The sequence below is a fragment of the Lipotes vexillifer genome, unplaced genomic scaffold (genome assembly GCF_000442215.2).
Source record: "Lipotes vexillifer unplaced genomic scaffold, Lipotes_vexillifer_v1.1 scaffold1258, whole genome shotgun sequence".
NCBI lineage: Eukaryota > Metazoa > Chordata > Mammalia > Artiodactyla > Lipotidae > Lipotes > Lipotes vexillifer.
The window spans coordinates 506941-517552 of record NW_006773444.1 but is presented as its reverse complement, the minus strand read 5'-3'; the positions used below and the strand labels follow the sequence as shown (position 1 = coordinate 517552).

At 47.5% G+C, this 10612-nt stretch overlaps 1 protein-coding gene across 4 annotated transcripts in view; it reads left to right on the top strand.

The window, feature by feature from the left end:
* GRB10 (growth factor receptor bound protein 10) overlaps window positions 1–10612 on the top strand; it is a 167374-nt gene that overhangs the window by 72944 nt on the left and 83818 nt on the right. The window contains exon 1 of one of the 4 annotated variants that reach the window (XM_007448338.1): window positions 8904–8966. The exons of the other annotated variants lie outside the window; for them this stretch is intronic. The gene's annotated coding sequence lies outside the window, so the exon portion shown is untranslated. Of the gene's footprint in view, window positions 1–8903; window positions 8967–10612 lie in introns of those variants that run through there. 4 annotated transcript variants of the gene reach the window in all.

Sequence of the window (10612 nt, the reverse complement as noted above, 5' to 3'; positions counted from 1 at the left end):
TTTTTTTTTTTTTTGCAGTACACGGGTCTCTCACTGCCATGGCCTCTCCCATTGCGGAGCACAAGCTCCGGATGCGCAGGCTCAGCGGCCATGGCTCACGGGCCCAGCCACTCCACGGCATGTGGGATCTTCCCAGACTGGGGCACGAACCCGTGTCCCCTGCGTTGGCAGGCGGACTCCCAACCACTGCGCCACCAGGGAAGCCCTGTATTCTTTAATTGAGGCATAGTTGATTTACAATGTTCTGTTCATGTAAGATGAGGTTGCTTTTGAACCGAGCTTGCGTCCTGGTTCATGGATACCCTTTCATCCAGTTCACCCTTTACTGTATGATGGAGAACATCTCCAATGCTTTACTCACCACACACACGCACACACACACACACACACGTAACTTTTATTTTCTTACTATCATTTCCTTATAGTGAAACTAGCCTGTCTTCCAAAGATAACGTTCAGAAAGAAATGCTCGACAAAATCCTGAATTGTAATGAATATCAGCCTCTGGTTGGATGTTGATTCCAGAGCTGATGTAGTTTTGATTTCTTTTACCCCTTCCCTGTGCCTAAACACCTTTGACTGGGTTAAGATGCAAAAAAGCCCTTAAGGATGCTTCTGCAGCATCCTTTCAAGTGGTGATATTATAGCCCATCCAAAAGGTGTCGTGTCCTCTGTTTCTTCCATGTTTACCTGACTTCCCTGTTATAAAAATAGGTTCTTCACCTGTTAAGAACTTGTGTTTCATGTTTTAACTCACCAAATGCACTTAATTGTCCTGAGGTGGGCACTGTTATTACCCCATATTTACAGGGAAGGAAATTGAGGCACAGGCATTAGTCATAAAGTCACCCAGATCACACCCCAAAGGAGTGATGGAGCTGGGCCCGAACCCAGCTGGGCGGGGGGCTCTGGCATCTGCGGTTCTGACCACCTTGCTGCTCTGCCTCAGGGTTCCTCCTCCATCCTTATCAGAGTCCATGCATGTCTTCCTTTTTGACTACTCACATTTTCCAGGTCCTCAAACTGAGATTTGGTTGGCTGTAGTGACTGGATTTCCCTTGTTCTTGAAAGCAGCCAAGTGGGTAGGATCCCACGGTCACCACCCCCCATCCTGGATGGTGGTCTCCTTTCTGTTACACTTCTTCCAGCCTTCCACTGGGACAATCATTTGTCTCCATAAGGAAGAGGTAACAGGAAGGCATCAAGGCGCCGGCTCTCACTCTGTCGTCCCAGGGTCAGGCAAGCGGCGGACCTCGCCCTTCCCGGTTCTCACTTGGAGCAGATTTGAAACCCCCGCTGTCATCCTGTGTAATTTCTCAAGTCTCGGCTGTTCTGGGCCTCCGCTTCCCTGATGCTCTGACAGCTCACATCACTCTTGCCTGTTTCCTTTGAGCGGATCATTGGACTCCACTCACGTTTCTTGTTTTCTCTGGCTGTCAGGATGCCCGCCCTCCACTAGAGGCTTTATCCCCACAGTGCCTTCTGTTCTGGGGCCTTTGCTTTTCATGCTCTTTGCTGTAGTTGTCCTGTTTCTTTCATTCATTTCATTCATTCAACAAATATCTGTTGTTTGTCCAGCCCACACCAGGCGTGGGGCCCAGGCCCTAGGGATGCAACAGGAAGCAGTGGGTCCTTTTTAATTTATTGGTCACATAACACATGGACCTTTTCGCCCAAGAAGTATAAATCCCTTTTAGAAGTGACGGGGCACAACTTAGATATATCCATGATGAATGAATATCTTTAGATATTTAGGTAGGAAACTAGAATATCCTAGCTCCTGAAATCTAACAATATATGTCTTCCTTTATATTACACTTTATCTAAATTACTTTATTTTTTTAACTGCAATTAACCAGCCATTTCAGGTAAAAAAAATTTTTTTTTGGAATGAGTTAGTTTTCTTTTATAATTTTAAGGTCTATCCCCAAAGGGAGATCTCAAGCTAGAGATTTTTCGTAAGGAAAAGTAACCCTCCGATCTTCAGGACACAGTGTACTGCTGCCTTCAGAAGTACAGCAAGGTTACAGCATCCCTTCTTCACGTGTCTAATATTAGCTAATATTCTGTACCCCACTGTGCGTTAATCTGTCTCCAGGAAGGCCCTCAAAGATCTCAGCTCCTTACCTGGGGGCAGGCCCTGCAGGTACATGACTAGTTGACCCTTTCGGAGATCTTGGGAGGAGCAGGTGTTTCCGCAGAATTAAGTAACCGGGCGCCGGCCCCGGAGCCAGGAGCCTGCCTGGTGGTTCCCACCGCCCTTTGCTGCTCCCTTAGAACTGGGCCCCTGCCAGGGGCGGGTAGCCAACACTTGCTCAACCCTGGGCCTCGTTCTAACCGAGAGAGACTTTAATAACAGTCCTGACCTTTTCAGGAGTGGGGGGCAGGGACTAGAGGAGATGGGGGCACAGGTTGTTAATCCTTCCACCTCCAAGGGTACATTTGAGATATATTTTGAAAAATAATCCCAGTGGACTCCATCTACTTGTGTGTCAGATGGCTAAAAGCACCTTTGCATCATGAATGCTTCCTGTTTGGGGGATTCAGTGTAGTGAGCCCCAGGGGCCGCCGACACAAGGCCAGCTAGAGGTCTGCATCGTAGGGGGATGATTTCTACCTGCCTTGCAGCTAATGGACTAACTCTCAGTGACACCAGTTTCTGTGTTTTCTCACTGATCGTCCCCTCTGGCTCTGCACTGTGTGGTTGCCGGTGCCTGCGCGTCCTGAATGGAGACAGAATCCTTCTGTGGTCCCTGCGACCTTGGGGATGGCCAGGTGGGCCTGACGTGGTCAGGGGGGCTCACAGGGACAGGCGGAGGCCTGGCCTGCCAGGTGATGCTTCCTGCAGGAGACCCCTGGGCCTCAGACAGTCCTCCATCCCTGCTGGAATTAGAACCTCTGGCATTTATTCATTTGGTGGCCTGGGTGTGACTTGCCCGGTGGGCCTTTTTCCAGGGAACTAACAGACAGGGGACTCAGCAGCCCCAAGAGAGTTTGGGAACTCTGCCTGGCTGTCTGACCTTCTGGAAAGTTCTACAGCTTGATTTATGGAGGCCGGTGGCTCCATTTTCCACATACTCAGCTGACATTTACTGACCACCTACTGTGTACCAGCTATGAAGTTAGGTAGGGAGGAAAAGGCACAAGAATGTGCAGGTCCAGCCTCTGGAAACTCAAGGTTAGTGACAAAGAATGATGTGTACATAGGAAATTAAACTAAAACTAAAGTTTAGTGAGAAAAACTGAGGAAAGTTAAAATTATAATGTACCAGGGAAGCAGGATGTCCACCCTTGGAGTTGGCTTTGACCTCCATCTTCCATCTTGGGAGAGCTGAGTCACCCTATGTCTTGGCTTTTTCATCTGAAATCTTAAAAATGCCTACTTGGCTGGTTTGGTAGGAAGATTAGAAACTGCTTGACCTACAAGATATGCCTGGCATAAGACCTGGTGCCAGAAATGGTTGCTACTGTGTGTCTTCATCATTAATAAATGCAGTGTTACGTATGTAGAGAGAGAGTGGAAACCAAAACCCTCTCTCATGGATCCAGCACGTGCAGCCTCTCCCTCTGGGCTTTCTCCTTCAGAATTCCTGTCCATCGAGGCCCAAATTCTGAGAAAGACTGTCATGAGTTTTCCTTCTGCTGGGGTGTTATTCAGAAGGTGCCGCTTATATGTGTGCTGTTATTTCTCTTGGTTGACAAATCATTTTCATAAGAATCATAAGCCCTTGCTTAGGAACTGTGTTCATTCCTTGACCCGACTCCAAAGATTTGGATTCAGAATGAATCCAAGTGAGTCTCAGGAACCTGTTTTCATAAGCGAGCCTCCCAGGGGGTCCTGCTCATCAGACAGATTCCCGAGGGAATGGATCTCCATCATCCCAGCCCCACCGGCCCCCTCCTGAATGTTGCATCTTTCCACTTAAGCCCCATTTCCATCACATCCTGCAAAGACAGCTCCTCTCTCCTGGGCATTGCAGTTCCGGGAGATGTGCCATTTCTCGGAATTGCCTGGTACGTTCTCCGGGAAGGAGTTTCCCCATCCTGATGCCTGAGAAATTGGGCTCTTCGTAGAGCTGAGTGCCCTCTGCTTGATCGTCTTGCCTTACATAACAGAGATCTTGTTGTAAAGTCCTCATCTTCTGCCAGGTAGTGAGCACAGCCGTCCTGGGAGAGTGTCTGTCCTCGAGGATACTTTTCTGGTTTGGGCAGTTCATTAACTCTACCAAGGCTGTTTCCATCTGAGGACACAAAGTGTCCGCTGTGCCACTTCTGCTGCCCGCATGCCCCAACCTCTCTTGTAAGATGCTCAGTTGGGGTTGAGGTCCCGCCTTTCCGCGAGGAGTCCAGTCTCTGGAATATCTCCGTCTCCTCCTCTCATACACCGGGGTGGGTTTTACCTACTTCACAGAGGGAATTATTTTTCCAGAGGTGGTGGAGGAAGTTTCACGTCCTTCCTTTTGCAACTTTGCATATTTAGCACCATAATCCTTTTCCAGGGTGTGATGCCTGGGACTTCATTACGTTTAGGTGGTGGGATTCTTTCCTCTTTTGTTAATGTCCGTATTTCCAGTAGCTGGACCAATGTCAGAGATGTAGTTGGTGCTCAGTCAATATCTGCTGAATGAAGAAAAACATGGGTTACATGAAGGAATTTTACATTTATGGAGGTAAATACACAGAATAATAGAGAGTTAATGTTGAATGGGGTAGTGAAGATAATTTACCTTTAAAAAAATTGCCTGTTTGCAACCACAGTGCCAGCAAGTAACAGGCTTTTGGCCTGTGCCCTGGATTTTCCCTGTTCAGTTGCAGTGTTCTTGGATTAATATTTGTAAGATTAATGGAAAATGGGAACCTTCCAGAATGACAAGTTATTTGCATAGTTTCTTGCACCCAGGTTTCTGCCCTGATTTATGATGTAATAGAAGAATTGGGAATCAATATCAGAAGGTTGAGGAGAAAAAGATTAAATTGCTAAGGATGACTTGAGAAAGCTGCAATTAATCTTTTGCCCCTTTTGAGTGATATTTTGTGAGTATGTTTCTGTTCTCCCCACTCCTCCAAATTGCCCTTTAATAGTACAAATAGAGATTACACAACAGAGTCTGTAGTTTTTTTCTGCAATTTGTAGCTCGGGTCCTTGGTCCTTGGTTGGCAGTTTTTAACTTTTTGGTCATGGAAAATTGTGCTCCAAGGTGCAGAAAACAAACAGTCTTAAAGACCTGAAAGAAACTTGTATGATATCCAGGTCTTTCCTGGCAACAGTGTGACAGGATAAAAATCCAAGAAAGGGGGAAACTTACGCTCTTTTATGCCAGTTCTTGAATTTCAGTGAATGGGATCACCGAGTGGAATGTGTAGCTTTCCTCATTTTCTTATTTGTTTTCTGGATAGAATATTCTCCAGCTCTCTCTTAAGACGTAGATTGAACAAGTACATCTCACGGGAATCAGAGTCCAGAGTGATTCATCATTAATCACTTTTTTGTTTGTCTGCTATGGTGGTGGAGCTGGCTTGTCAGGCTGCTAGGATGTCTGCATTTGACTCTGATCTGCCCTGGAGGTAGTGCCTCGTCCTGCCCCCCAGTGTGTTGCAGCCTCCTGGGCTGTCACAGACCCGGTGGTGAGACGTAGCCCAGCTTCCTCCCCGAGGGTCACTGTAGTCAGCATCTGGGCCCTTCCAGCTGCTCCGGGGAGACGGATGAAGAGCAGTTGGCAGGGCTGTGAGAGGATGCCGACTGGCTGTGTTTCTGCGGGTCTGTTCGTTCAGCCTCCGTTGACGGCCAGGCCCTGCACAAGCCATCGAAACATGAACCCCTTACGGGAGGATGCACACAGGTATGGTTGAATACCTACCTTTTGCATTCCATGGCGTTGGTGGAGAAGCATACACGTGTGTACTAAAAGTTAATGTTCGTTGGGAAGAGGAATTCATGTTTCGTGTCACTCGGGAAACGAGTGTGGTGGTCCTGGGCCTTCACGAGCCAGTCTGCCCGGGCGTCCTTGGCCGGTCACCCAAGAAGCCAGCCCCAGCGGTCCCCCCGTGGCCCTCAGCCTCCGTGGCCTAGGCCCCTCCTGAATCTTGTTTATCTCTTGCCTAGGTTCTTGCATCCATCGCCTCAATGAAATATTTCTTTTCTGGGAAGGACCCTTGACTCTTTTCCACACTAAAGTCCTATCCCCACTTGTCACCCTGGGCCACCTGCACTGACCCCAGGAGCCCAACCCCTGTGATGACTGACAGGAGTGGCGTCCATACTGTTTCTTTCTGCTGGTGGAGGAAGCCACACATGTGCAGGCAGAGAGCAGTGGCGGGGGGTGGTGCTCATGCTGGGGACGAGTGAGGACCACAGGTGTGCAGAGTCGGGAAGGGGGGCACCTGTCCGCCAGAGGGATGGGGCTTGAGGCCAGCGGGTGGGCAGAGCGTCCCCTGGAGTGGGCTCCGGGGAGGGTGGGGCAGCCCAGGACGCCCTGCCCGTGAGGTCCAAGCGCGTGGCATTGGTTCCAGGCAGGCAGGTTTAGGGTTGAGGGCTTCTTAAAGGCACCCAAGTAGATCAGCCAGGAGAAGACCTTAAGTGAATGTATTTGAGAATATTAAGCATTCCAATTTAAAAGATGCTTTCACTATTATTATTATTTTTTAATTGTGGTACAACATACCTAACATAAAATGCACAAACCTCTAAGCAGTGCCCACAGCCTTTCTCATCTGTGTGGTTGTAGACAGGGGTTTGTGTCTAAATCCCGTCTTGATTGTGCTACGTCACAGCTGTAGAGCCTTAAGCAGTCATAAGGGGTGGTGCTTCTTTAGACAGAACACATAGACCTAAATGTAGCTTTGAGGAAAACAGGTTGCAGGTGTCGTGACGGTAGAACGTCAGCGGTCTACGTACTCTGTGTTATCGACAGGGCTGCCTGGTAGGATACTGGCTTTGTCACTTGCTGTGGGATGCTCTAGGGAGGGGTGCTGGATGCAGTTCCTAAAGAACAGAAGAAAGTGCCAGAGCTCTCCAGGAACTGGACACACGACTAACTAAATATGCACGTTCCCTTTCTGAGTGCACAGTTCTGCATCTGGAGTAGCAGAAGGAAAGGCATTCCAAGAAAAATAATCAGGCTACCAGCTATTGACACAAAGCAAGGCACAGAATGCCCAGAATCAGCAGATTGGGAGGGTTGTTTTAATGTTCACTTTGTCTAACTGGATTGGTCCCAGGGTGTGTGTGTGTATTTGTCCAGTTTCATGTCACCAGCTGACCCTGACTGTGCTCTGGGCGGTGGTTCCACCCACATGGCCTGTGGGTCCTGGGAGAGGGGGGCGGCGCGGTCCTCTGAGCGCCACAGCTGCCCAAAAAGTGTAGGCAGCACTTTTTCAAATGTATATATGGTCCTAATGAAAAAAAAAAAAAACACGCAGATTCTTACAGGTGGTTTAATTAATCATTTTGTTGACCTGTATTTCTCAATTTAATAGACATTGAACTTGGCAATTACTGTTGTCTGTGGTGGTAGACGGGAAAGGACGCCATTTCTCCCGCATGTTGGGAAAACGTTTCTCTTGTAAACATGGAAGACATCAGGAGTTGTGAATCTCTCCGATGCTGTGTACGTATTTCTGTGCATATGCCAGACAGACTAATTCTGAGGGTTTTTATGTCCTGCCTGCCCAAGTAACCACCGAAATAAAGCATTGGTTTTGTTTGTTGTTTGTCTGTTTAATGACAGGACTTGGGGGTTGCATTTTTATTTGGAGTTGGGGTTAGGTGATTTGCTTTTATATTGGCTGAGTGTCTTTAAATATCATGAATCAGAACAGAAAAGACTCTACTCTAATGGTGTAATAGTTCATTTTCTTATTCTGCTTACTTATGTCCAAGCACCTCTACATACTAAAAATTGAATACACGTGACTAGAATACATGAGGATTGAAGATGAATTGGTGTGCTGCGAAAAAGTATTTCAGTAGCACGTTGAGTTATATTTGTACAAGGTAGAGGTCAACAAAAAAAGCTTGCCCAGGGAACATGGTTTAGGTTGAAAGTGCTTTTGCAGGCTGGGCCTTTAGTTCCTGTGCAGGTAGAAATGTGTGAGAACTTTGGCCTTTGCACATGTGCTGGGGAATTTTCAGGTCTTGTGCTGTCAAGAAAACTCCCTGAATACTTTTGTTCTTAGAATTGTTCCAAGTAATTCTCCCACCCCAGCTGGCTGTCCTACAATTCAGTTCAATTCTGATGCTACGTACCTGGTTTGATCATTTATTGGAGCAGCCCACAGAACTCGGCAAGACGGTTTACTCACTGGATTACCAGTTTGTTGTCAAGGGTACAACTCAGGAACAGCCGGGTGACGAGATGCAGAGGGCAAGGTACCTGGGGAGGTGGGGCGGAGCTTCCTGCCCTCGGGGTCACCCTCCCAGCACCCGCACCTGCTCACCGACCTGGAAGCTGTCAAGGCCTAGTCTTTTAGGGTTTTTATAGAGGCTTCATCATACAGGCATGATTGATGAAATCATTGGCCATTTGCAGTTGGCCTCCCTGGAGCTCGGGGGTGGGGCTAAAAGTCCCAGCCTCTAATCACACAGCTGGTTCCCCTGGCAGCCAGTCTCTATCAAGTGCTTGTCTGGGGGCTTTCCCGAAATCACCTCATTCCCATAAATTCAGACCTACTCGAAAGGGGCTTGTTATGATTAACAAAACACACTTCTTTCACCTTTACTAGTAGCTCGGGAGCTATTTCAGGAACAACAGAAAAGGGCCAGATGTTATAACGAAGATGCTCCCCTTAACTCGTATCAGTTAGGAAATTACAAGGATTTTAGGAGCCGTGTGCCAGGAACCATGGAGGAAGATGAAAATATATACTTATTCTCTTACCACAGCCTTACAAATGCCATCTATTATTTTCTTCTCAGGGACAAATCTCCTCTTACTTAAGACTTTATCACCCTCTAGGGTTTGAGCCTTGTAAGGAAGTCGGTGCCCTGCCCTGCCCAGCTCTCTGTTACTTCAGCGTGCACCTCATACGTGAAAATGGGGGGAGATGGGGGAGAGGCTTCCGTGGGTCCGTAAAGAAAGGACAGGAAGGATGCATCTGGCGCACACGTGGTGCAAGTAGCGTTTCTTTAAGGTGCCAAAATAGTTTCATAAAGCGGATCCAGTGTCATCTTTACTATCTAATTAAAGAAGCCACTAGAGGGCGCCGTGAACCAAGGAGGGGGCAGTGGAGCGAGTGGGGTCCGGTGGGTGGCAGGAGGCGGTGCCAGTCAGGTCCTCCTGTGACTCACGCTCTCCTCTCTGCCTGCAGCCTGCCCTGTTCCTGGCTTGGCTTCTGGAAGACATTCTCCCAAAGTAATCCAAACTTGAATGTGTCTCACTGAATTTGTACTCATTTTAGACCTCAGCGAGCCTCCTTTGCTAAAGATGACAGTGAGACCAGATACACCTGTGATTTGGGGATCCGATGAACGAATCAGACGTCTGGGACAAAAGTCTCTGACCAGCTTAGGACTGGGTTATTTAAGGAAGGAAAATAACTATTAATAACTTGATTTACAGCCATGTTGTTTGACCTACATTTGTCCAGTAAATATACCCTCCCAAATTCGTATGGAGGGGAACGTCACGTATAGAATCGTTTCCCTTCCCCGTTGCAGGACTCCTTTCAGAGGTACCGGCTCACGGCAGATACTTTGGCCTCAAGGTAGCAGCTATAGACACTTATCTTAACAGTCCTTTCCAGAAGCCTCTGCTTTGTTAATGCCCTGGTGTTTGATTCTGCCACGACGCTGCAGGAAGGCTTCCTCACGTGGTGAGCACCGATGCACGTGGATTCATGCAGGCGGCCACACGTGTAGGAGAGACACAGGGCAGCCTTGCTCCACGAAGGACTGGCTCATGGAACGTTTGAAAGAATTGAATGTCATTCCAGCAAAATCTCAGTGTAGTAATTTCTTTTAAAGTGCCGTCGCATGTGGAGAAGCGTCCTCTTTAGAATCGACCCTTTAAAACCCTTGTTAGGAAGATTTAATTATCAGTCTTTATTAGAATTTAACAAAGTTTAAGTAAAATCAGACAACACTAAGTGATGTTATTTTCCAAACAGACAAAATGCTACCTGACCCCACAGGAAGTTTTTAACGTTTGTCCTAGATTAGGATATTTTAGTCTCTATTCTTTGCTCTAAGGGCTGTGGAAAATAGGCAAGTTTGAAACATGCCAATATAGTGGTTGGAGTTGATCTATGAAAATTCTAACCTACCAAGTGAATGTTAAATGACTAACCTGGCTCTAATAGGTTCACCATTAAATGTATTAGCGTAGAAAGTGGTTTTATCAATAACCCACCTCACAGGAGAGTTAAAGCACTTTAGGGCGTGCATTGCACCTACACCTTTTACCTTTATATTTACCAGCTTACGTCCAATTTGCCTTTATATTTACTTTGAATGATGTCAGAATCACTCTGTGTTCCTGAAAGCACAGTGACCTGAGTGCAGCGCGGGGTGGCCCAGGAAGGACCTGGTTGGTGGGAGAAGGAACAGAAAGAAAAGGACAGGAGACACAGAGGCCTGCCCCCGTGGGCACAGCCAGGGGCTTTCAGAAATGTGTAG